At 33.3% G+C, this 27,003-nt stretch overlaps 1 protein-coding gene and 1 long non-coding RNA gene across 4 annotated transcripts in view; both read left to right on the top strand.

Moving 5' to 3' along the window:
* The first annotated feature begins 6,187 nt into the window (after positions 1-6,187).
* On the top strand, positions 6,188-7,410 carry LOC119643673. The gene is made up of 3 exons (XR_005248375.1): positions 6,188-6,612; positions 6,672-6,770; positions 6,840-7,410. It is a non-coding gene; the product is annotated as an uncharacterized LOC119643673 (long non-coding RNA).
* A 2,438-nt stretch (positions 7,411-9,848) lies between these two features.
* LOC119643644 (eukaryotic translation initiation factor 4 gamma 3) overlaps positions 9,849-27,003 on the top strand; it is a 65,913-nt gene continuing 48,758 nt past the window's right edge. For 2 of the 3 annotated variants that reach the window (XM_038043025.1, XM_038043024.1), the window contains exon 1: positions 9,849-10,165. The gene's annotated coding sequence lies outside the window, so the exon portion shown is untranslated. Of the gene's footprint in view, positions 10,166-19,483; positions 19,762-27,003 lie in introns of all 3 variants that reach the window. The other variant, XM_038043026.1, reaches the window with a different exon arrangement.

Genomic DNA, 27,003 nt, shown 5'->3' with positions numbered 1-27,003 from the left:
AAAGAAGAAATGACAAAAATCGAATAATGTAAATGTAATATATGTAAGACAAATATTCATGTATATGATCGCATGCCAATGTCACTGCGCTTTTTGTCCGTCCCTTAACTGGTCGAATTATACGTCGGTTTTACCCCATTGACCGTTCCCTGAACTTCGTCTGTCCTATGTCTCTTTTTCATATATATACCAGTTTGTCCGTTAAGTCATTATCAAGTCTTCAACCTATTGTTCAATACGCACGCACAAATATCTTGGTAATTACAAATATTCAGGTATCTGTTAAGAATGCTGTTTTTCGTTGGAAAATAAATCTAATTGATAAGCATTTTTTGTAATTGAATAAGTCGTTTACTTTTTGACAAAATTTATAACTAATAAAACAGCTGCAGACAAGTACTCAAACAATAAACATATAGTATTGTTTAACTTATATAGTGTTACAAATGAATAACAATTCAAGTTCTTCTTTTCTTCTTCTTCTTTAACTAAAATGTACCGTAGTTTATTTAATTTTTTACTTATTATTTCATCATTTTTATTAAATTTTTTGTGTCTGTTAGATTCCACAAAGAAATTTTTTTATACGGTTTTTTGTATAACAATCACTTATAACGTCAACTGATAATCAAAGCAAATATTTGTTTTAGCGGAAACTAATATTTAAGTGTCGCAACAACTCGTTTTACTGCTGTTTTTTCTTCTTTATTCGGGAAACCGACCATTTTTGCGAACCACTTGTGGAGAACATCTCTTTATTTTTCCAAATGCAAGACAACACACTCCATCCGTACATCATCTCAATTTTCTTTAATTCACTTTTACTCTCGGTTTTGTGGCGACGCGATCCTGCCCCTTGAATGCTCTAGAGGAGCGGTTGAGCATTACATCTCTTTCTATTGCCATAAAAAAGGAGGCTTGTGTGAGCGTAATTAGACTGTCGACAGATTAAAACCAGGTAATCTCAGCGGACGTCTAGAGGTATTGAAAAACTTCATGGACGAACCTTTTGTGAAGATCAAGACCGTTGTGCTATAACTCTAGTACTGTCCCACTGGTTCAGAGTGGCCATACCGCCGAGAACGGATTAGAACGGGCAAGCTTTTGAACCCAGGGTGGATTCAGAGAAATGAACACTGACGGTTCCAAATTGGAGAATGACAAAACGGGGGTGGGATTTGTGGCCACCACTAAGACTGCTGGGAATGCCAAGCTGCCTCAGAGTCCCTAAAGGGGCGAATGTTAACATGCAGGCTTGTGTGGGAATGCTTTCAAATACTGAATGAGCTAGACAGGGACAATGATGTATAATAATATGAGTGCTTGGCCACTCGGGTGTTGAGGGTAACGAAAGGACTGATTTTCTAGCCAACAGAGGGACCATGGTAGGTCCTGAACCGTTCTGTGGCGTACCAGGAAATCATATTAAAGGGATGGTACCGTAATAGGCATAGAATCAACCCGACTGCCCATGAAAGCAATCTGCAGGACAACGGCAGACAACAAGATTCATAAAATCTTCCGGTATGGTACACAAACTACTGCAACGAAGAAGAAGGAAGCTACGTTTAGTTACCGGCTTTTACACGTGTCATAATTGCCACAGATACCATCTGAAAAACATTGGTATGTTTGATAAAGATTCATGAAGTTTCTGCCAAGCGGAATTCATAGAAATCCTAAAACTGTAGGTGTAAACGCATGGACGTGTACAATAGATCTTCTAGGTCGCGGTACGGCTTGCCCACGTAATTAATAAAAACAATTTTTACTTTATTATTCGCTTCTCACAGCTAAACTTACCCCTCTTTCACATCTAAATCTGTCAATAGCTTAGTCAGCAGTTACATTGAGCAAAATTCTCCCCCATTTCATACAGACGAGCTTTGGGCTTCTCTTTTTATAATTCCTCTCTTTACTTAAATTGAAGAAATAAAAAAATTATATTAGTGGTATTCGACTATTCCATGGTCTATTGCTTTTTTGTAAGGAACAATGGGAAAAATCGACCGACCGAAACCTCCTGCACGTGTATAGACGGATGTTATAAGTTATACAGATAAATATCAAAAGGTACGATATCAGATTGTACACTTAACACAATTTTTCGCTGTGGCTTCAGTTCTATAATATACATAAATTGTTCGGCAAATAGACATATTTTATCGATTAGGTCAAATTCAGGAATTGTTTCGGCAATTTCCTTTAGGTTAAACCCATTTTGTCGATAAGTTGCAGTGAGCATACCGTTCGAATTGCTTCCCGTTGCACATATTCTTGGTTGTATAAGTGGTATTACCGGTGTTATCACTTTGACGCTTGATTGTTATAAGCAAGTCGCTCATCATATAAGAAAATTGATTAATTTGTTCTTGTGAATCCATCTGCCGCGTCACCCATAACAATTTCCACATCCTCATCACTGTATGTTTTGCTAATCTGTTGATCAGCTCAGCTTTTAGATCTCGTTGTAGGAAGATTTCTTTTTCGCAGAACTTATCTTAGTTTGTTTGTGTTATATGCCACCAGCTTCAGTTCTTAATCATTTTAATTGTTCTTTCTTTGTTGTTTTTATAAGTTGCGCTGTGTTTCGTTTTTTTTGTTCTCTTTTGAGATTCTGGGCGAAATATATTTTGTTTTTTTTTTACAAACTTGTTCATTCATTTTTAATAAAACTTAAATACGCGATTTTGATCTCGCTTCTAAAGTAAAAGGGGAAATAAGCGAAGGATGAATAAATAATTTAAAATTTTAATTTATTAGTATCCATATATATTAAATTAGTGTGTAGAGAAATAAAAATATGATCAGATTCGATTTAAGGAAGAACAGAGCTTTATGATCCTTCCTCGTCGACGAACACGAGCAACTGCTTACACTTATCTTTCTTTTGTCTATATTTGCATTGTTGTATCTAGATAGAGATATAGATTAAATACGTATTCCAAAGAATTGAACCGAGGGATTCTTTGAAGATAACAAACGCTACAATATACTCCCAGAATTTTCGTTTTAAAATTTGATTCTCGGCGTATTTTACAGTTTCTATTTTATTATTACATCGTAACATATATATAGATATGTTTGCATCAAATTTTATATATAAATTATAGATAAATAAAAATAAAACAAGTGAGAGTATTACCATTGACCAAGGCCACCCCCTTAGACAGTTATTCGCTCGTTTTGGTAATAATACAACAAAAATTCTCACAACCTCATATGGTGTGAACCAAATTTGTCAACCCTAACTTACTTTCTAAAAATTTCATAATTTTTCAGTTTCCGTCATAAAAAGGTAGAAAAGAGACTTTCTTTCTATATAAGGGCTTGCTTTTCATGACATCTCCTATATATTATTACGAAATGGTTTTCTTGATACGGGTCATATCACTAGATCGTGGTTTTATTTACAATCAATTTCTTTAAGGATAGGTTAATTTACAGTTTACTTAGTTTGACAGCATTTTTAACTTAAACTTTCTTTTCGACTCAAATGTTCTTTTGCAAGCTGATTCTTTTCAAATATTTTGCTTATATAAGCAAGTTTTCGTTATCGCCTAGGTTGCTCTAAAATTTATTTAAATAACTACTTTAGATACACGCGAACATAGATAGTTTTACTACTCTATTGGTTAAATACAATTGGTGTAATGATGTGGTTACATAAAACTAACTCTAATAGACAAATACACGACTGGTTATACTGAAGTGGCACCAACACCAACACATTATGAACATACAATGGTTACAGTATCCAGAAATTCTCACTATATATGAATGGAAGATAATTGCAAATTTTAACAGCTTGCGGAACCCTCCTTAATACAAGTAATCGTCGTTTGTTGTCCGCTTAAATAAGCAAACAAATAAATCAAAAAGTCCAAAGCGAAAAATCGTAAACAAATATATAAAGTTACAGTTAAAAGATTTTTGTTATACAATAGAAAATTTTGCTTTGTATTAATGGTTGTTTTATCATGTACAAAATTCTTAACAAAAAGCCAATCGTGGACAAAAAACATGTTTTTGTTTTATATGTCGAATTATTCATTCGAATTTTATAGAGAAGATGAGTTTTTATGGGGTCGTTGGGGAGAACATAATCAACCTCAACATATAACCCAACTAAGAAAGTATTTAAGAAAAACACACCAAGAAACAACCAATGAAATTCAAAATTAAAATAAAAAAATTCATAACCCCAAAGTTTACCGAAATAAATTAAACAACCAATAAGTACAATAATATCACAAAAATGAATGCGAAGGATTAAGAAAAACTAAAAACTTATTAAGCTATTGGATATATAGGTATTATCATTAACAGACCAAACCCTTCATCTTAAATACCCAAAAAAAAAAAAGCCAAAAGTTATACAAAGCATGACAAAACTCTACTACTATATGATATTCCATAAAAAATAGAAAACAAGCTATAAAGACGATTTGTTTTCAATATAATATTTGTTTCCCAAATTATTTGCATTGCATTTTATAGGTAATCTTTCAATAAACCTCGCAATTAATATGGTACATTTTTGGATATGTCTCCATCCACCGTGCAGCTGGGATGCGAAATACTTCATCTATAACTTGCCGTGCCCCGGAAAGACGTGTATTGGCAGTTTGTTTGGCATGGATTGTAATAAAGTAACTTGAAAAAAATGCCGAGGAGTAACCATATAAGCAGACGATAATGAAGTAGGCAACAATGACCAAGAAATCTAGACACTAATTATATGTAAGTGTTAATTTCCGAGTTTCGATATTTTTAGCGGCATTTATGCGTAGTTGTTGCAAAAAATGCTATCTCAGAATTGTCAAAACCGGCGTAAGCAGCATTGCTGACGCTTTGCGCTAATGGTTGTTCTGAGTTAATATTTGTTGTTTAGAGCTGCATTTATAAGCGAAAACAGATGTAAACTGAAGTAAGTCGCAAAACAAAAGTTTTACGTTTAGGAAGGGTATGTAAATTAACTCCTTTTTTTTTGCTTTTTAATCCAGTTGGCTAACTAACCAAGCGCAAATCATCAAACAACAAGTAATAAAAGTTTATTACTGTACTGGATATATTTGTCTAAACAAAACTAAACTGAAATTAGTAAAATCTTATTATTGAATCATCAAGTAATGCCAATTTGCCAGTAGAGGAATATTGAGATTGGCGGAAAGGGAATCTTGTAAAACATATCGGAGGTCTTCGTGGCTCTTCAAATCCTTTTATCTAACCTGAGAATGTAAGTCAAGGACCATCTTAACAAAAACTATAAATTCACGAACTGCTCTAATAAATAAAATAAGCAAACGTAGCATTTCATAAACAATGAGTGTCATACAAATGCATTGTAAACACTTCTCACCAATCTAATATTTACAATGAACGTTACTCCGTTTCGATAAAAGTGCTGACTGTCAATTATTGGACAAACCAAAGGTTTCCTTTAAGGTAGCTTGTTAAAACAAAAAATTAGTTCATTACCAAACTTCAATCGTTTCAACACCTAAAGTTCCTCAACCCAAAAAAGAAAAAATTGTTTAATAAAGTAAAACTAAAATTGTGTTTTAATTAATGATAATTTAGTGCAGAAGGATCAACCAAGTACTAAATAAAATAAAAACTTATTTAACTTGTATAAGCAGATAGTTTCATGCATTTGTCAAATCGTAAATTCCAATATATATTCCATATTGTTTACATGTAGATTTCTGCAAAATTCTCGCGTGTCAAAAGAGGCTTTTGATTACATTTTAGGAAAGACGGTTTAAGTCACAGCAGCAAATGCAAACCAGCATGCCTCCAGGGATCCATTTAGCTTTTATTTGGCAATGGTCTGGAGGCTATCAATGAAGAATATTTTATAAACCGAACAACCATTCATTTTGCATCAAGAGTATAAGCCAAAAAAAGTTATCGCAAACCTCTCTCTTAGAGTTTGTAGAAAAGCAGCTGTAAAAGAAAACTTTAAACAGCTATTAGAAATTAATTATTTTTCATTTCGAAAATTAAAATTTGTACGATATTGAATTTGTGAATTGTGTAGAAAAAAAAAACAAAATTTTGGAAAAACTGCTATTTTATTTATATTAGCAACTCAGTGGTCATGGGTTCAAATCTCAAGTGCGGTAAAGTTTTTAATAAAGCCGATAGACTGAGAAGCTAATGCTTTAAGACTTTAGTTTTAGAATTTATTCTTTAGCTAAATTAATAATTAATAATAATAATAAGTGATGTTAACCAATGTACACATTTCCAATTCAATGTACCGTAACTTTCTTTTCCTCATTGAAGAGGAGAACAGGGACAACCGCGACGCATAAGCAAAGGATCATCACGAGTTAGGCGAGAAAGGGTTTGCGGGATGTTTCTGACTCCGTAGCACTATCTTAAAACAAGCAAGCAAATTATTTCTAATATTTCCAAACGACATATAAAGTAGATTTATGCAGAAACTCCGCATTTTCAAAGCAGGTTTTTACGTCCTGCAAAAAATTTTATGAGTGGCGGATGTTGCGCTTAGCCATGACTTTGGAGTTGTTAACGTCAGGAGGTTACCGGTCTTCAGCAACCATACCGTAAGTGTTGCACACAGCAACAATGTTTAATTGCTCGGTAAGCAGTAAAAAAATTTAAGCGCCAAAAAACAATACCTTTCTTATTTTTTTTTTCAGGTGACAGTGGATACCCCCTACATCCTTTCCGAAGTGCAACGGATTTCCTAAAACACATTGTGGAAAGATGTATTGGTTTGCATAAAGATTATTATTACGGTATTTATTATTTCGAAAATCGAACTACAATTTTTGGACATTTGTCGAGCTCATTGACGTATTTTACAGGAAGAGCGGAAGAGCTGGTAGAACGCAAAAAATCTGGAAAGAGTCCCAAACGTTTGTGCAGCTCTGTACCTCATACACGTCCGCTACGTAGTGGAAGAAGATTGCTTGAATACTCCGCCACTCCAATGATCTATGAAGATGATGATGTTGATATTTGTGTGGAAGCATCTTAATTGAGACAGTTGGGGGAGGAAGTTAGAGAATTACAGGAAAGAAATTTACAGCCATCTTCAAGAGACAAATCATTTTTAAAGTTGTAACACGCACAAAAATTACCCAAAAAAATAAATATATACTGACCAATTTTTGATTGAAAAAACTTTTTATATAGTGGCAATTAAATATCAATTTCTTATAAATCCAGTATATCGATTACCTATGGGCTACCATACATAATGCAGTAGATAGACACGCGATTGTCAAGTCTGTGATAGCGGGTTCGAATATCAGTGCGGTAGACCATATCTTATAAGAAACTGTATAACACAGTTACATTGCCTTATGCTCGCCTTTCCAGACGTATGTCCGCCGTTCTTTAATGTTTATAATATTGTATAATGTTTATTATTATTATTATTAATTTCGCCCGAGAAATAAATTCTTAGACTAAACTCTTAAAAGCACTAGCATCTAAGGCTATCGACTTTTATTAAAAACTCTACTACACTTGAGATTCGAACCCACGACCATTGACTTGCTAGTCGAGATTCCTCGCCTTCGGCTACTCAGGCGGATGTGTATAATGTTTAATTTATCATTGCTGTTTGCTTTTCTGATTGATATTTTTTGATAAATCATGTCATAGTTTTAACACTTAGACTTAAGTCAAATTTACTAATACTTTAAACCTAAGAATATTCTAAGCAAAAACTTGTCTATTTTGGAACTGAAAACTATTCACTTTACCATGCTTTGATGAGCTGCTCTAATAAAGTTTAATTTGAAACTTTTTCACCTTAAAGTGTTGCATTATATGGCTGCATCAGTAACTGTAGACAGAGATTAATAAAACAACATAAATGAATAAATAAATAATCATTTTAATATTTACACTTATCTATCGTTTTATAGCCTAACACCAACTGGCTACATATCATATTGCATGCTTTTTAATGTTTACCATATTTACCTTTCTTATACAAAACAATGGAAAATTTGAGAGTAAGTATTGAAAAGCTTACGACAATCGTACACGATTAGCCTCTTGGCGATATTCAGGCCGATAGTTGACTGCTTATGTAATTACACCCCCGGCTTTTCATATGTAATACTACATTTGCTCAGCGACGATGCGCTAAGGATACAATTGCAATAGCATCTAATTGCAATTGTAGCTAATTAAAATAATAATGCAGTTATTGCGAATTGACTGATTGAGGAATGAATAGCTTATTTAAAATTTTTCGTGCCTATGTACTATTTTACATTAACTAAATTTCATAATATGCTTTTACAAGTTGTACTTACCTTAATTTAAGTATTATGATTTAACTTATTTATAGTATAGTGGGTAAATAGCATATTATTATTTATTAATTTAACTTAAACAAAAGTCAATCCTTATAAGTGACATAGAATTCTACATTACAAGTTCACTGCAGTCAGGTACTATGTGTTCACTGTACTTTAATGTGTTTTTTTATTTTTTGTTGGCATGTTATATTACCTTGTTTTATATGAAAGTAGTATGAAGAAGTATTGTATTGTATTACAGTCAGCTACATATCTAAGAAATCACGGTGGATATGGGAACATTTAAATGCATTCATAATATAGGAATATTTACACGTGTGTGAAAAAAAGCCGAAACTGTACATCGTATTAAGTGTTCTTAAAGTTGATCTTTGAAAAGTCAACAACATATCAAAATTTCATGGGTGCATCGTTACAGCTTTTTCAAATTTTTCATTATCGTGCAGAAACGTTTGTTCAAGCGATGATGAAGAACTCCCTCAATATCTTGTCTTTGCATTTTTATGTTTAAGCCATTCTTTGTTTCTTTTAATTCTGTTAGTAAAGTCGGAAATCATACTCTTTCTTAATTCTTTATTTTACTGACCTTTCAAAAACCTCAATTATTTTACATTCGCTTTGTTAGTTTTGTTTATATGAATTGTCTGTAGTTACGTTCACATCTTTGGTTTTACTCCTCAAACGATATATTAGCTGCTTCTAGTTACTGCGATTTCCTTATTTTATTCACGTAAATATAGCAGCGCTGGAGAACGCGGCACGGTAAATAAAATCAAGTTTCATTGTGTTTAGGCTCCTATAGGAGTTTTTCCTTCTATAAGTTTCTCAAACAATATCATATTATGTTACTTCTTTTTCTTCTATCTCGAAAAATTAATACACAAACTCTTCTTTTAGGCTTTTTTATATTGTTAATAATGAAATCCGTCTAGACACTTTCCAAAGATGAAATTGAAATTAAATACCTGCTGGCAGAAAGTAGTAGCTAAGGTTGCTTAGAAAGTGGTGAGTTGCCCCGTTTCTTGGATGCGACTTTGTAGCAATTGGCAAATCATATGATTTATTATTTATATGAACAAATAACACAAAAAGAAACAAGTGTATTAGAAGACAAAGACAATTTATTTCACAGTTAAAAATTGGTTATCTAATTAACAGTTATTTTGTGCCAACTTAAATGTTTGAAACTTTCACATCCAACAATATCATTGTGGTAGAGATCAATTCCTTTGGTGTCTTTAAGCAATAACACAGCAATGATCGCGAAAAGTGATTTAGGAGAGATAATATCCTAGTTACCATGTATGCAAACAGTGTTTTTCTTTCTAAGTTCATAGAATTTAGTGATACTACAATGACTGCAGCTTTCGTCTTTTGCTACAAACAGTTATGAAAAGAAACGTCCAGTCTTATACTATGTGTAGTCTTTCTATACAGCTTTTGGGTAATTATAATAATAGTATGGCAACTCAAGAAAATACAACTCGTTTAACATTCAGGCACATGTGGAAGTTTTATGACAGAATGGCAGCAGTGAGTGTTAACTTACAATCTACTTCAATAATTGAGAAACTGATAAGTCTATTCGTAGATAAAAAAAGTTAGAAAAAATTTATTAAAACTATCCGAAAAAAGTAATTAAAGTGTTTTGTTAAAGCATTTTAAAAATATTTATTATTCAAAACATCCTAATAAAAGTACAAGTATTTAAGACCCTTTTAATAACTAAAAGTTTATATTGTGGTGAAATTGCTTGACTTGGTGTCTTGCAGTTCTGGCTTGTCCTCGACTGAATACAAAAACAGCATTGTAAGGAAAGAATTGAATGATTATACATTTACGTACATTCTCAGGTAATTTCATTAACGTCAAACAACCGATACTATCTATATTCAAGTTTTACGTTTTCAAAAATATGAGTAATATAAAAGTATAAAAAATCAGAGGTATCTGTTTACACATATATTAGCACATACGTATGTAGTCGTAAACACCACGGCAGCAAATTCTACCTGCAAAAAATTGATTTAGACTGTATTTTCATGAACGAACAGAAAATAATCTTGCGAACAAATTTTATATTCTGATGTCTTTTTGATTGGGAAACAATAATGGGCTTGCGTTTATATACAAAACAACCCTATGGGAAATTTTGCAAACTTAGCCACGCAAGTGTAACAAACCGAAAGCAACGTGTCGTTACACATGGGAAAAATATTAAACATTTCATTGCTTTTGCTTACAGAATTAAGTGCTCGAATACTTTGCAACAATTTTTTATATAACATAAAAGATAAAATGGATGTCTTCGCCCTCCATTTTGCATTAGTTTTATATTGCATTATCTATTCAGAATAGATTACATATTAGAGAGGGAGAAAAAAGAAAAAATAATATCAAGCAAATAATTACCGTAAAGTGGGTGAGTTGTATATAGCTTTTACAAGTACGACTAAATGTTAAAAATATGTTTCCAGACTAAGAAGTTTCTGCAAATTAATACAGATTCCAACATGAGCAGCAATATTTGGTTGACATTAATATGAACTGTTATATTCCGAAAACATCTGAATCAAATCTTTAAAATGAATTAAGAAGGAAGTTATATTCGTCTTGTCCCGGAGCTTCAGCTTATATAAATACATACAAATAGTAAGCTTTTCCGTTAATTATGAGCATGTTATTTGCGCGATCAAAACTTGTACCGACTTTTTATAAGGAATATATGTAATTGAGTCAGCAAATTAAAATTTGGTGCTTATTGTTGGCATATATATTGTCGAATGACATCTGCCCCTCGTCTTTAGAGAAATACAATTACAATTCTCTTCTTTCTTTTTTGGTGTAGATCATTTCTATTTTCAAACAACTTGAATTGATGTACGATTAATCTCTGAAAAATTACCAAGATATCAAACAGATGTAGGTGCTTTGTTTTGCGAATCTGCCCCGTTTAATTTTTGAAGGTATTTAAATTCTAACTTTTCAAAATAGATAAAAGGAAAGCCCAGATATTGCAACGTCCTGTTATTAAATTACTTTACTTTAAATGTGATATGTGAAATTATCATGGGGGCTATATTATGCATTTGTTGGGTTTAATACAAATCTAGGTATGCGTCAGAAACTAACATCGTTTGAGTATGAATATTGTCACCATATGTCGATTTTAGATATACAATAGGGTAGTAATGTAAAACAGTTTTGTCATTTATCTCAAATAAACCAATATGAATTATAGTTTTCATTTGTATACATATTTTTTAAAAAGTGAGTTTTAAAACATACATACGTTTCCTGTCCTGTTGATGTTTAATATCTACAAGTAAACCGTACATATTCAAAAAGTAAGCCCCTGTGATGGGCTGACAAACACCTGTGACCAGAAATATGAAAAAAATTCACGTCGAAAATTTAAATTGACGTTTAATAATTTTTTTCCATTATGTTTTAAATGATGAGCCGTTTGCGATTGTTAACATAACATCGGAAGGTCTTTTGTAATTTGGAAATAAGTAGATGCAAGGGCAGGAATTTTAGGTCCATCATCTACTAAAAATTTTATTTCTTTTCCTCAACCAAATATGAACAGACGATGTAAACTGTCATCTGTGTTCCCATTGTCTATAGGTTTGATAGTAAATGCAAAGCTGGCTCCACTTAGTCTTATTATCGAACTTGGAATGGTAATAGCATAGCCCGGATCTAGATCTTTTGGACTAAGTCAAAAACAGGCAGTATAACGAGCGCAAGATGTGTTCGTATTTGACTACTCGTTTGAAAGCAAATTGAGCCATTAGAGGGTAGTTTCATGGAAGCGACCAAAATCTTTATATTAAGCGGATATCTTTGTAAATTAAAGTTATTAAACCTGCTGTGACTGTTTGAGTGAATATTGTTATCGAATCGTAAATATGTTTGGAGAGGAATTACAAAAAAAAAAAATATTTGTGCATTATGTATAATAAGGGTCATAATAACAATTAACAACATAAAACATTGAATATTTTTCTACCTAGCTGGCCTATGTATTTGTTTTCTTTCGTGTTCTTTTTCTTTACCATGCGTGGTTATGATCTTGACTAGTAGAGAGAACTTTATGTGATCATCATATTGTTTTACTTCAAAAAGGCACATATTCGAAAAAATCGGTACAATATTATAAATTAAAATATTTTCGATTAGTTTCTACAACTATGCTGATTAGAGCTGTTGTTGGTTCCTTTTGCAAGAATACATCGTTCAACTTGTTCAATTGACTTCGATAGACATTTAAAGGAACAGTTACGGTCGGTATTAGCAGCTCGTAGAATACTTCACCTTCTTGATCTCCCCATATGCGCAGCAAAACTTCGTGGTCATGAATATTCCGTTTCCATGTTAATGTGGATGGGTCACCTGGACTAACTCATGACTTTTTGCGCTTCAGATTTTTGTAGTAGATCCACTTTTCGTTGTCAAATACGCCATAGAAACGTTTTTTTTTTTTTGTCTGTCGAGAAATGAAACTGCGATCTTGACACGGCTCGAAATGGTATTTCTGTGTCAATTCGTATGGTGGCCATTTTCACTCTTTTTGGATTTTTCACATCGCAACTAAACGTCTAGAAACAACTGATTCATCAACTGCTAAGCTGTTTGAAAGTTCCTTTAGAGTTTGAGCACGGTTTTCGTCCAATAGGTGTTGCAATTTATTGTTTCTTTTTTGGTCCTCCAGCCCGTTCTTTGTCGTTGACATCAAAATCACCGCTTTTATAACGTTGGAACCAAAACCGACAATTCAAATATGATGAAATGCTTTACCATAAGCTTTAAACTGTGTTTCACGGGTTTCAGCAGCAGAATTTTAGAGCAATGTCAAAATCATCGAATTTAACCCTTGGGACATTAATCCTTCGCAAGAGATGTCGCTGATCAAAACACATGAATTTATAAAAACAAGTGCAGCTTGTGGTGCTTATAGAGCGCAATCGCAGCATCGTTTTTTGTATTTCTGGATAATTGGATGTTAATCTAATATATTAAACCCCATTCTGCGCTATTATTATGGCTTGGTTTTGATGCTGAACAACTTGTCGTGTTTTCGTATATGCTTGAGAGCAATTAACGAATTCTTTTAAAGCTTCCATGGTAACCATTTTATTTACAAGAAATATTCAGTATTCATTCTCTTCGTTGCATGAGATATCAAGATTTAAAGCTGTTCAGAAGAGATCGCATGAGCAATTTGCTACGTATATAGGTCAAGAAATGCATATGAAGTCTTATATATTGGAGGGTTTCTTCAAGTTTGAGCAATTTCCGCCAGGTAACATTATCTGTTGTTGCGACAGAAACTTAAACAAACGAAGACGAAAGATAACAAGAACGGTCCCAACAAGATCAAAAACTACAACAAAGATATAAGTGATAAAAATTACGATATAGGGAGCATTGTTATGATCTTACAAAATTAATGTATTCACAGGACAATTATATCACATCTTAGTCTTTCATTACGTAGACAATGAACTAACTTTGATATACGTAGAAGTTCATAGATAAAATAAAGCAGTCACAGGTGTATGTATGTTGTATAAACAATTAACTTGTAACATTCCTTCGCCCTCGATTTGATAGGGTATGAAACTCATGAATCACGTAGACTATAGCGAATTTAGAGCCAAGGCGATGGAGTTTTCCGGAAGTAGTTTTGATTACGGCTGACAGAATTTGCCCATCAGTTGCAACATTAATTTGTATTGGTTTGACTGGTTGGTGCCATTTCGTTCGGGGAATTAATCCAGAAAAATATTCGAGTGCCCATAGTTTCCAAAAGCTTTGCTTCATTTGTTGAAGGGTGTACTTTTCCAAACATACCATTTTAAGTACAATTGGCGTGTGCACTATGCTTGGGCAGTCTAACAAAAAATGATTAGGCGTCAACGGCTCATGGTCGGTACTCTCAAATGGCAGATGAGTAAGCGGTCGTGATTTTAATAAATTTTCTGCCTCTAGCGAAAGGCTGTTCAAAGTCTCTAATTGTGGCGTTATTTCTTTTAAAGTGAATTTCAATACTCTACTGATATTTCAAGCTCTGCTAACAGAAGGATTGGCTTTGGTATTAAAATACCATTCTATGTTCTTACTTGGACATTCATAAATCAAACGGTGCTTCTTAATTACAAATTTTGGCTTACTGGCGCCTAAGAAGTTTGTGCCTTTGCCATTTCTCTGCACACTGCGTATTGCAAAGGCGTCGGTAGACAGATTTTTGGATGTTTCCAAGTAAATTGTTCTAGTCGTCATCCGGGCGCAGCCGATCTCTTTTCAGTGCGGCAACCTATGGCAGTCAAAATGGTCAATAGGTAGAGGGTCTAACATAAAGAGTAATACTATCTTTTGCCCGATTAAAGGAGTAGTTGGCAGGGTTGATGAATTTTTGCATAGCTGTTGGCAGGTTGTTCTTGCTGATATTGCGTGCTGGCGTATATTTGGGATTCAGAATTTAGAGAAAAGGAATACACGTGCTCTAATCCATATAAAGACCAAGGGACAGAGAAAAACTACTTACCGAACGGGTTGTAGTCCTAAGCCACTCTTTACCCTACCCTTCCTACGGTCTCCGTCGGTCCATGATTTTTAATAGGAGACTCCGAACTCTGATCTGACGAATCTTAAGGTACTTTCCTCTCAAAAATAAAAATTTTGTTCAAAACATTTTTAGATTTATGTTTAAATGAAATATTTGAAATTTTGATATTAGAAGAGGTTTACTATTAATATTGTTGTTGTTACACCAGCTTTCTCTTTTTTGTAAAAAAAAATATTTAATATACACATATATCTACATTTGTTATATAGTTATATACATATTTCTACATTTCTACATACATTTTCTTTTTCTGTTCTACAGCATTCAACATTAATTATGACAACACAAAATATATGAATTTATTATCTCCTTCGTAAATTGTTTATAGCATTTTCTTATTAAATTTATAAAAAGAAACGCAAACATACAAACATTTTAGAGATTAATAGACTACCTCCGAACGTCATATCAGCCAGCATTCAAAGACGTACTCTCAGAGCTTCTCTTTAGCATTGTTGTTATGTGCCTTGCCGTTTTCACTGTAGCTTTACCACGACAATGTATATATACTTTTGATCAGCATCAAACCTTAATCGATTTGGCATGTCTGTTTGCCCGGTCGTTTGTCTGTGTGATATCTGTTGTAAACAGACTCTCCTAATCGCAAAAATGAAGCTATTGACTTTAAAACATTGGAAGTTTTTGCACGCAATTATCTCCGAATTTCTATTTGACCTATCATAACACCGCGAACATCTTTTTTGTTTTGACCAATAGATAAAATAATACCGGAAAATTAAATATGGCGTCGACGTTAAGCATAAAATTATTCCCACCTTTTTTTAAGTTCAAAACCATTAATGTTCACGAAACTTTTATAGAACATCACAACACGAAACCCAAGTAAACATTTTTAAAACGTTTTGAAGGATGATGATTAAGAGCTTTTACTCAAATATTTCTAAATTTTACTTTTACTTTGCAATGCAGTTTTGCACTTTCTCCTTTCATCTTTTTTTCTTACTAGACCCTTCTTGTCGGCGAAATTACGTAATAATAATAATTATATTCTACAGGGTTACATATGTAACTAACATTACAACAGAAAGCGAAACGTTACAAGTGTTGTTTGGTGATTCCGTATATCGTCGTCTTTGGCGTCTTTAAGTACTACAATCAATCAGCTTGTATCAAGAAGCATATTATTTTCGAAAAAACCGAAAAATAATGGTCCGGAAAATCTACGTGAATTTGAGGGGAATTTCGCTTTGCCTTTGGGCTGCTGGACTCTGCGCTCCACGAATCCATATCCACTCAGAACTAGTAAAACATTCGAGTATTTCGAATACTCGATTTGAAGCGAATTCTTCGTATAATCTGCTATTGTAATATATCCAATCAATGACGATTTTGAAATCTGATCAAAATACTATTTCTGATAGCTTTACATCGTGATTTCTTAAAATGGCGACTGTCAAGCCTTTTACTAATACCGCGGCAACTAACTCCAAGCTAGGAATAGATAAAGTTTTACAAGGGCTATACTTAGTTCTTCCAACAACGAAGGGAAAATAAACGTTGAATGATTTTTCAATAAGTTACGGATGAGAAGGCTGCTTTGCTATAAACTTTGGCCGTATAGTTTGCGTATTGGTCTTATGTCTTGCAGGGTGTTTTACCAAGCAATCCAGAATATGTATAACTTTTCTTGGATCGGCATGTTCCAATCTATTTTAGTTCTCCATAGTTCTTGAGGTATCAGTTTCCAGCTTATTATCCCACCTGACAAAAAAACCGAATAGACCAAAAACTGACATCGTTAGATCCAAAATTTAGTTTTTAGTTGGGCAACAGTTTCCTCCTAGAACTGGTTTGAAATATTTCTGAAGTTTAATTTGAAAATGAATTCATCTTATCGTGGGTACCAGAATGAACATTCGCAAGAGTTTTTGTCGGGATTAATAATAGTTTTAAGATTGATGGTAACCCTGCTAAGATATATTTAGAATGTAAAAAAATTTCTAGGCTTGCAAAATATTGGCAGATCTGAAAATAATCAAAACATTTCTGCAGTAAAAATTCGATTTTTTTACCAGAAATAAATTGCGATCGGTTTCGTCTCTGTGCTACGGAATATCTTGATTATTGTGTTTATTGCATCATTATATTGAACAAATAAATAGTCACAATTTCTGCTCGAATTTAAATATACTCTTGTACTTGTTTTTTTTTTTTTGGAAGACATTTTGTCACTTATTAATGCAATATAATTAATTATCATCGAAACCACATTTCATTTTCGCCTTTTTCCCAAAATTAATAAAGAATGGCGTCCGTTCAGTGATTATAGATAGATAGATAGATAACCTGCTCCACATTTTCACGCTTTTACAGATAATTTATATAGCAAGAAGATCTTTTCTAAAACAGATTTGGTTAAAGCTTATATGTAAATACCCGTTGACAAAGCAAATATACCCAAAACAGTTATTATCACTCCAACGGGACTTTTCGAATATGCAAGGATAACATTTCAACGGTTTATGCATGGGCTTCTAAAACATCTTGAATTTTGTTATGCCCACATTGAGTATATTCTTATCGCTTCTGCAAACTTGGAAGATAACACCTTAAAATACTCTTTAGCCGCTTAAGGTATGGCTTGACAATAAACGTTGCAAAGTGCGAGAAAAGTGAACTATCTTTCTTAGAATTCTTAGAATATTTAACATCAAAACGTTTATTACCAAACCAAAGGAATAGAATAGTACAAACTAGTAACCAGCCTGGTCTAAGCCAACTGCTTGGTCTTATTAATTTTTACCGAACGTTCATTCCCAAAGCAGCCGAAACACCAGCTGTACTCCATGATTTAAACGAAGGTCAAAAGAAAAACGATAAACGAAAAATTGTTCAGTCAAATGAACTAAGAAACGCATTCGATTGTTGCAAAAAACAATTTACCGACGCTTCTAGTCTACCCGGTCGAGGCATTACCTACATCACTTTGGTCTGACTTTTCAGATTTTGGTGCGGGAGCAGTTTTACAACAACATGTTAATGGTTGTTGGGTACCCCTTGCATTTTTCTTAGAAAGTGTACGGAAACACAATGCCATTACATCATTTACAATTGAGAACTACAATCAGTATATTCTAGTCTTAAGCATTTTCAGTACTTCTTTGAAGGTCGCAAATTTGCCAAAAATTACAAAAAGCTTTGCCAGGGCAACTACGTCAATTAGTAATCCTATAATTGTATTATTAGCCGACCCGAAATGAATTAAAAAATTTATACTTGTGTATGTGCTATATGCGCAACATAATTTTCATGTAGTGTTCATCAACCGAACATTAAATGGAAATGCAAAACTCACTATAACTACGACCAAAACATGTTCTCGCGCATTTGAGATTTCAGCCCGGGAACTCCGACTTCGTAACCGTGTTTCTTACCTACTCGCCTACTCATGCGGACATTGATTACTATCGATAAATGACCAAGCTATAAAAAAAGAGAAAAAGCTTTGGACACATATACTGTACCTGTCGTTAGCACGTGCCACTTGATGAACTAAGAAGTGGTGAATACATTTCTGCATAGGACCACTTAAGATTTTAATGCACAAACAATTTGATTTTTTCATGAGAAGTGCTAAGGCTTCTCGGTTTCGATTTTAACGGTTTAAACCACCGTAAACGGTTGTGGCCACTTGCTGCAATAGTTGTGCAGGATACACTGTTGCAGCTCAAATGGAAAGTTTTGCCACACCTATAGTACTCACCAGAGATGGAGCCGCCTAATTACTGCTTGTTTACATCGGTACAGTGTAGCTTCTAGTTGGTTAAAGAGTATAAATGACCACCATAAGGTGAATTATCTCATCGCTGTTGCCAAGAAAGAGCGGAATGCTTTCTGTCGATTGTCCTCAGATGTGCAGGAGTCCCAGCACGATCATTAAAATGAGATGTCTAGAAGATACAATTTTATCTACAATGTTGTTGCCAAGAATGCCCACATGACTGGGCACCCAGAGAAAGTGAAAACAAAATGAATCAGAGTTGAGACTATAAAGTAAGAAGTAATTTCTAATATGTAGGGTTGAGTTTTACCTGAGGGAAATGATTGTAAAGCTGATAACACAAATTTACTGTCTAGCACTATCAGGAATTTCTTTTGAGATTGAGTACTCGCTAAGCGGACGGCTTCCAGGATTACTAGACATCCAGCCGCAAATATAGTATTATATGAGAATAATTTTGAATAAGCTATGAACACCAGTTCTTTTAAATAACGACAAAGAAAAGGTTGTCATGAAACATAAAAAAACAGAAACCATAACAAAAATTTTTATATATAAATTTAATAAACTATCAAAAAATAGCGATTTTAGAAAGCGTGAAGTTCAATGTTATGGTGATGTTATACCAAAGCTCACTTTTATCAAATTTATATTTGAATCTTTTATACTCACCAACTTAATTGTAAAAAACTCCCAAATACAAACAAAAAAGATCACTATCTATCGAATTGGCATGGCTCATTTTCTAAGTTATGTAAAACATACGTGGAAAGTTTAATTGTGTATCTATTACAGAAAGAAGCTGTGTCCTCTGCTTATGTTGCATTGTAAGCGTGTCCTTTGAGAAGCTTGGTCTATTTTCCAAACTGCGTGCAAAACCTTAAAATATTTTCTCGAATTCGAAACCAATATCTTCGTTTTTACACTAAGAAGAATGTTTGCAGCACACACTACGCGAGAAGTCAGAACTTAATGCTCACCAAGAATATACACTTTGTGGGGTCTTTGAAGCTTCCTTCTGAGTGTTGCAAACGTTATGAAACATATATACAAACATGAACGTACGCTTGGTGGTAGGTATAAAATATAAAAATAATTTATAATTATTTTCCTACTAGGGACACAAAGCCATGAGACTGAATTTTTTTTTTAAATAACCGCGCTATGATACCGATGTGTATTTTTTTGATTGTTGTGAACAGCTGACATTAACTTCGAGACACGCGCCCTGGTGTGTTTGCAAAGCACCTTTTCTTTTGTTTAAACAATCTTGTTCTCAACATTATTTAGAATGGAGAAAACTGTTAAACAAAGAATGTGTATCAAATTTTGTCAAAAAATAAAATGAACTAAAAATGGTACGGTGGTAAGTGTTTGTCAATATCAGAGTTGTTGTTAAATGGTATAAATTTGATGAGAATCGTGGGGTAGTCGAACAGGAACCTCGTTCAGACACACCATCAGCCTTGACTAATAATGAAAGCACTGACAAAATCAAAGTTCGTCGATAATTGGTATATCAAAAGGATCAGTACAAACAACCTTGAAGGACGATTTGGGTGTGTATTCTCGTTCGGTTCGTTCTTTGGAGTTTTGAATTTCTTGGTAAAACGACGCCGTGTTGAAGTGTCAAAAGAAACGCTTTCTGTGAGCACTAATGAACTAAAATACGTAATTACAGGCGATAAAACTTAGTTTTATGCTTATGACCCGGAAACAGCTTACCGATCTAGTGAATATCGTGCTACAGGTGAACCCATCGAAAGAATAGCTGATAAAAAAATTGTTCAAAAAACAAAAAAAATACTACCAGCTCAACAGGGCACGTGTGTCTAAATATGCACGCGGCTATCATAGAGTGGGTATTTTACAAAAACGCAGTCTCACTATCTTTTTTCCGTAGCAGTAAGTCTTTTTCGATATTGCTAAATTTAATATAATTCTTTTATTTTATTAAAACAATTAATTGAACAACTTAAAACTTTGTAATAACTAATTAGTTTATTTATTAAATCTAAAATAGACCGTAAATTTTTTTTATCGTTAATCATAAATAACATATATGCTCAATTTTTTTTTTTTAATGTCAAAAAATTATATTTTCCAAATTTTTGTTTTTCGTATAAGTGCTATGTTCTCAATGATTCATACGTAAATATCCACAGGAACACTTTTTGACTGGCATAATTAGTTTGTGCATACAGCGTTACATTTTTTAAAATAAAAAATCTAGTTATAGCCTCGTTTATTGAATTGCTCTTTTGGTGAGAAATACACCTAATATTTTTTTGAACACATTTCTTTTAATATTAAAAGTCTCGATAGAGGTAAGAAGACCTATCTATCAGGCTGAAATTAAACAGTCTGCAAGTTTGTAATCTTATAAGAAACTAAAAGCTTTGAACAATATTCCAAAACAATTGATAGGAACACTTTAATGAGAGTGATATGCACCGTAGGCCACAAAGTAGCAAAGACTCCATACTCCAATAATATTGCTGCCTTCTCCATCCCAAACGCGCCCTTAATCGAGTTACATGAGATCTGTAGCCCCTTTGGAATACTTTTCTGTTTGAAATTTTTCCCTATGCTTCATTGAAAATAAAGGAATTGCGCGTCATTTCTAGAAAAGCCTTTACCCGGATGAGAAGTTAACAGATGTCTTACCAAAGTAAAAGGGAAACCATCAAGCTCGGATCGCAATTCAAACTAAATGGTCAAAGACTTTCAGATTTAGCCAAGGGTAAATTACTTGATCTATATAACACAATCGTTTCTACCGGTAATAATCCCAGTTCATGGAAACTTATGGTAATCGCCCAAAAATAAGAAGTTTTCATCAGAATGCCGTCTCATCTCTGTTGTTTTGGTTTCTTGAATCTAAAAATTGAAAAAGCGACAAGTTAGATTAAAGTCAGGCAGAAATTATCTTGATGCCCTACTGTTCATTGATTATTCTACAATTAAGGCAATTTCTAGAAGAAATCATGTTACAAGACTTTCAATCGACATTAAAAAGGCCTTTGACAAAGTCTGTCTACATGTTATCTCAGGCATTTTGAAGCCATGGACAATTGGTGCTAAATTTTTCCACTACATCAACTCTTTTATTCCACACAGCTAGTTCATACCTAGAGTCAATCTCATGAACTTCTTTAACTTACTTTTTACGAAATAAGTAAGATTCTTTGCCAGATACCAAAAATTGAACATCATCTGCCGATGATGTTTATGTTTTAACCCTTCGCACCCGAACCATTTTTTAGTATGGATATTCAGGTACCCGAATGTAGTTTTAATAAACAATTGTAACTCATCAAACAAAGAATTTTAAACAAAAGTTATTTATTTACACGTTTCATTTTTATTTACATACTACAAAGATAATATTCTAATATTAAATTTTTATAATTTTCCTCCCTTCGGTCAGAGCACACTCTACAATCCTTTTTTCTCCTTTTTGCATCACATGTAGCTTATCATTTAATCGGATTTACTACAAATTTCGTTCCTTAATTTCATTTTCATGACCTTAAGTCATAAAAAAATAATTTTAATTACCAATGCTTTCACTTAACAGAATATCAAAAAAAGTTTCAATTTTGCTTATCAGTTTTTTCACTTTAGAGAGCATCAAAAATTTTGCTAAAAATTTCCCAGAAACGCTATACTCTTCAGATTGAATGATCTAAGTGTCCACCATTTGATATATACCGGACTAATCTCACACCAAGTAAAAGATTTTACAACGCGTGCACAATTTAACGTACAATATCATCAAAAATAATAATGGCGCCTCTTGGGCGCCATGCGCGTGCAATGGGTTAACAAAAGCAAAAGTGTCATGACAACCATCAATATTCTCGCAACTAAGGACACTCCTCAGGGGAAAAAATATCGATGCAGAAATCAAAAAAGTTCTGAATTTTGTGAAAACGGCCTGTGGGATACGGAAATTTGACATATGTACACGAACAATTTACCAGTTCAAAATGTGCAAACACTCAACGTTTTGAGCTCACGTTGTCAAAAAAATACGATTGGAGGACGCTCCGTCTTCAGTTAAAGAATGCCATTCTAAACTTTGTATGCTACATTGTAGACATCATGTTCACGTCGACACCATTGCTTATCTTAGTAAGGTGTTCGTCTTAAACAAAATTAATTATTTATGTCAGCAATAGCAACTATTTTGAAATTGGTTTATCTAAAACTGGTTAGAGCTAGTAGTTATGCTTTTTGAATTACGCCCATCAACAGTATCACCTGCCTACCGACAATAAAGGATAGAGTATACGAGTTAAAAGCCAAAATTATCTTGAAAGTGCTTAATTCTGACAATTCACTACTTGGCGAAGATGTTAAAAAGGCTCTTGTTGCCAAAAGAAGCAAGAGATATCAATCCGCAATTAACTCCTATATAAATGTTGTAAACTAAACGTTCCCCTAAATATCTCCCGAAAAAGTAGGATGAAACCCTGTGGGCTTTAAACGTTAACTCTTTTTATGTTTCGTCCCCGACATGAAAAAAGGAATGTAGGCACAATTTCGTCTTCAGAGAACAAATCGCAGAGAAAACTTAACTTTTTGGAAAATAATGATTGTTATAGTTTTTTTACTACTGGTTTTCTAAGAGTGGTGACCTGTCCCCTGCCTACGCAATAGTAGATGCCACAGGGAAAATCTAAATTAATCACAACCTCCACGAAAGTGCGCCAACATGTACAGCTAAAACTGTTATTCAGGCCACAATCCTAGTAAAGCTAAACTTAAAGGGGTTATGATCATACATAGTTTGTCGGCTGTGAAAGCTATCTGCAACCCAAAATTAAAATTTTTTGGGTTCAAAGTCACATCGGTCTATTGGGAAATGAGCGGGTAATCCTCGTGGCGGCGAAGACTGCAGCTTCCACACCTTGAGTTATGGGCGGCATAATAGAAAAAGTTGACTTTCTAAAGTATATTAGGAAAAAAATTAAAAAGAAACACGAAAGAAGAAAAGAAAGACAACCAAAATGGACAGTGCTACTATCCACATTACTCGCATAAAAAGAAGAGGAACTGACACTCTTAGCTGCCAGTGGTCATCCTATTTTTAATGCTAGAATTTAGGCGTCCCTCACACAACACGTTCTCGATATTACACGGTAGAAGAACTGAGAATAATTGTAACAGGGTTTTAATATAACACGATTTCAAAAAATCGAATATGCATTGGAAATTTGAAGTTTTCTTTGAATTGCATTCAATAACTTAATTGCTACTGAAAACTGAATTTGCATTGGAAAATTAGAAAATTTTTTCGTTGAAAAAGGTCCTTCAGCACGCAGCGGAAAATTTTAAAGTGAATAAAAAAGTTCTTCAGCTCCTTATAGAGAAATTCTTAAAGAATTGCAAGGTCGAAATAGGCAGGTATTTGCAATGTAAAAGAGAATTGAAAAGTTCTTTAGCTCCTTATAGAGAAATTCTTAAAGAATTGCAAGATCGAAATAGGCAGGTGTTTGCAACTACGTCAGGTGACTTTTGTAATGATGGAGAAATAACTAGTGAAGAGGAATTTCGACTAACCTTGAGAAAAAGAAAAAGCATAGCAGTAATTTTTGATAAGAGTGATGATGAAAGTTAATTTCATATTATTTTTTGAATATATTGTTGGATGTATTTTTAACTTTTTTATATCGGCATAATGTTGAATTTAATTTAAAAAAAAAAAAAGCCAACTTCTTCATTTATGTAATATTTGGAATAAAACTTTACTTATCGTAAAATTTTACACCTTAAGACGCAATTTCGATATAACACGGTACACATTACTTTTATTTATATTATTTAAAAGTTTCTTGTAACACGGTTTCGATATAACACGGTACGAATTAATCGCTAAATACGAGGGACGCCTTTACATGGACATATACTATAGTAATGCTAGTAAATTCTTTGTTTTGCAATCACAAGTGGAGTAGCATTTCAATTAGAATAATAATTCTTATACATTACTTCTCCAAATAACCTGACTGTATAACAAATTTTACACGAACGACCACCTCCTTAACCCTGCATTGGCAAATAATTATCCGTAATAACACAACAACAATAAACCCTTCAAATAATTATAATGCAAAATAAGTTTACCTCGTCGGGTTTCTTTTTTATACGGATTTCACTCCGGACCCCAGTAGATGATTTCACGATTCATTCGTACTACTATATAGACGCCCTTCCCTGCGTTGCTAACTACTTTAGTAAAGTGCTCAATTTCTGCTTTGAATTTATAATTTCTCCCTAACTAGTAACCTAAATATAGAGGCTCTGCCATCTCCCATAAACCATAGTTTTCCTTTAAATATTTGTCAAAACAATATTTTCAGGTAAGCTTCACTTCCTACTGCACTATTTGTATCGTAACAGTCAGACAGTCAAGTTTTGCCAAGTCTCTTATCCATATAAACTAACCATGATAAAACCAACCTTTTATTATGTATTTTGCGTTCAACACAATCGCAGTTTTTGAGATATTTTAATGAAATGAGATACACTAATGTATTTAGGGCCTATTTTGTTAATTTATCTACAGAAATTCCTAGGTAATACTATTTCGGCATTCTAAATTGATGTGAAAAATTTGGATCAGATGAACAAACTTCTAAAAACCTTCTCTTAGACAGTTCGTACGAAAAGTAAGCTTCTGTATGGCAAAAAAGCTTAACTTTTCTTATTTGGTCATGAAAACTGATTTATAAAACTATAAGTAAAAATTTAAAGTACCAAAGTTTGTCCACGTAGACCTATTTTGTGTACCCCGTACCATATGAAGGTTCCCATGCAATCGATGTAATTTTTAGTGTTTTGTGGCGATAGTTTATCCATAACAATAAATTTACATAGAAATGAAGTATGGCAGATTTTAACTTGACGCCATGTTAGTGCCCCCGTGAAAAATGTGCTTTTACACGCAGACAAGATCGAATTTTTTTCGTGGTCTGATCACGAATATAAATGAGGAATTGTACGCGACGAAATGACAAAATGATGATCGGCCTTGCGGGACTATAGATGAATGGACTTGGACGTTGACGCGAAGAGACTGTGCTTAAAAATTCTTTGTACCCATTTGTCTATTGATTGCTTTTGTCAGCTTACCCAGCCCATTCCTAGTAATTGTAACACAATAAACCAACTTGTTGAACTATTTAAAATATTCTACCTTTCATAATCATTTTTTATATCCCATTCGGTAATGAAGGAAATTATGGTATTATTTGCCTTGTGAGCGCGAAATTAAGAATCATTATCATGTATATATTTGTTACAGATCAGTCAATTTATAGAAATAAATTGGTTACGCATGTCTGTACAAATATTTCAATACTTAGGACACTTTTAATAATATTTTTAAAACTAAATTGCGTAGCACTTCGAAACCATCCATTTTCTTAAGCAACTTCTTTGCTCATTTTCTCCAGATCGGACTCGTCTACTTAAAGCAAAAAACTACCAAAATTCTTAAAATATTCAATTTTTATAAATAGCAATATAAAAAACAATTAACTATGATTTTTTTTCGAAAAAGCCCGTTCAGCCCGTTAAAATGAACGAATCAAAATATCACACGCCTCACTATGAAGCTACAGTTGAAAATTGAAGTCAATAGTCGGAGAATTGTAAGCATTCAAAAAACACAATGTCGAGAAAAACATAGATAAGATATTAAATAGTGATAAATTTTAGGACTTAGGAATACGAAATCACTCGAAAATCCACTTTTTCGGCTGCACGAAGAATTCGACCGCTTCCTAAAGTCTTTTGCGTATTGTTCTTGAATATTTAATCTAATGAAAAACATTAAATGTCAGTCTGTTTATTCATTGGAACGACGATTGGCAATTTAAAATTTCGTTTGCAAATATAAAATTTGGTCATTAGTTTTTTGTTTTGAAATTTTTAAATCAAATTTAATTTAAAACTACAACACTTTTAAATTCAGGTAAAAATAGAAATAATCTTGATTTGAACTTTTCTGCATTGGAATCTACGTTGGAGCCAACTCGAAAATAACCCAAAAAGGATACTAGGATTTTTTATTGTCACCGTTGAAGGATAGCAATATATTCATTTTGTTAAATTTTTGCGACAGGTAGACTCAAGTTTTAGAGATTCTACAAAGCATATATACTCTTTATCACTATGAAAATTTGAATAGATCTAAGCATATGCGTCTGTCCACCTGTGTAAATTAACCATCTCCTTCCCGCAAAAATGAAAAATCGCTGTCAAATTCAGCAGAAGCTCGCAATTCTTGCACAAAGATTGGTATT

The sequence above is a fragment of the Glossina fuscipes genome, unplaced genomic scaffold (assembly GCF_014805625.2).
Source record: "Glossina fuscipes isolate IAEA_lab_2018 unplaced genomic scaffold, Yale_Gfus_2 61514, whole genome shotgun sequence".
NCBI lineage: Eukaryota > Metazoa > Arthropoda > Insecta > Diptera > Glossinidae > Glossina > Glossina fuscipes.
Note: the sequence above shows the minus strand (reverse complement) of the source record. Positions and strands in the feature narration are given on the sequence as shown.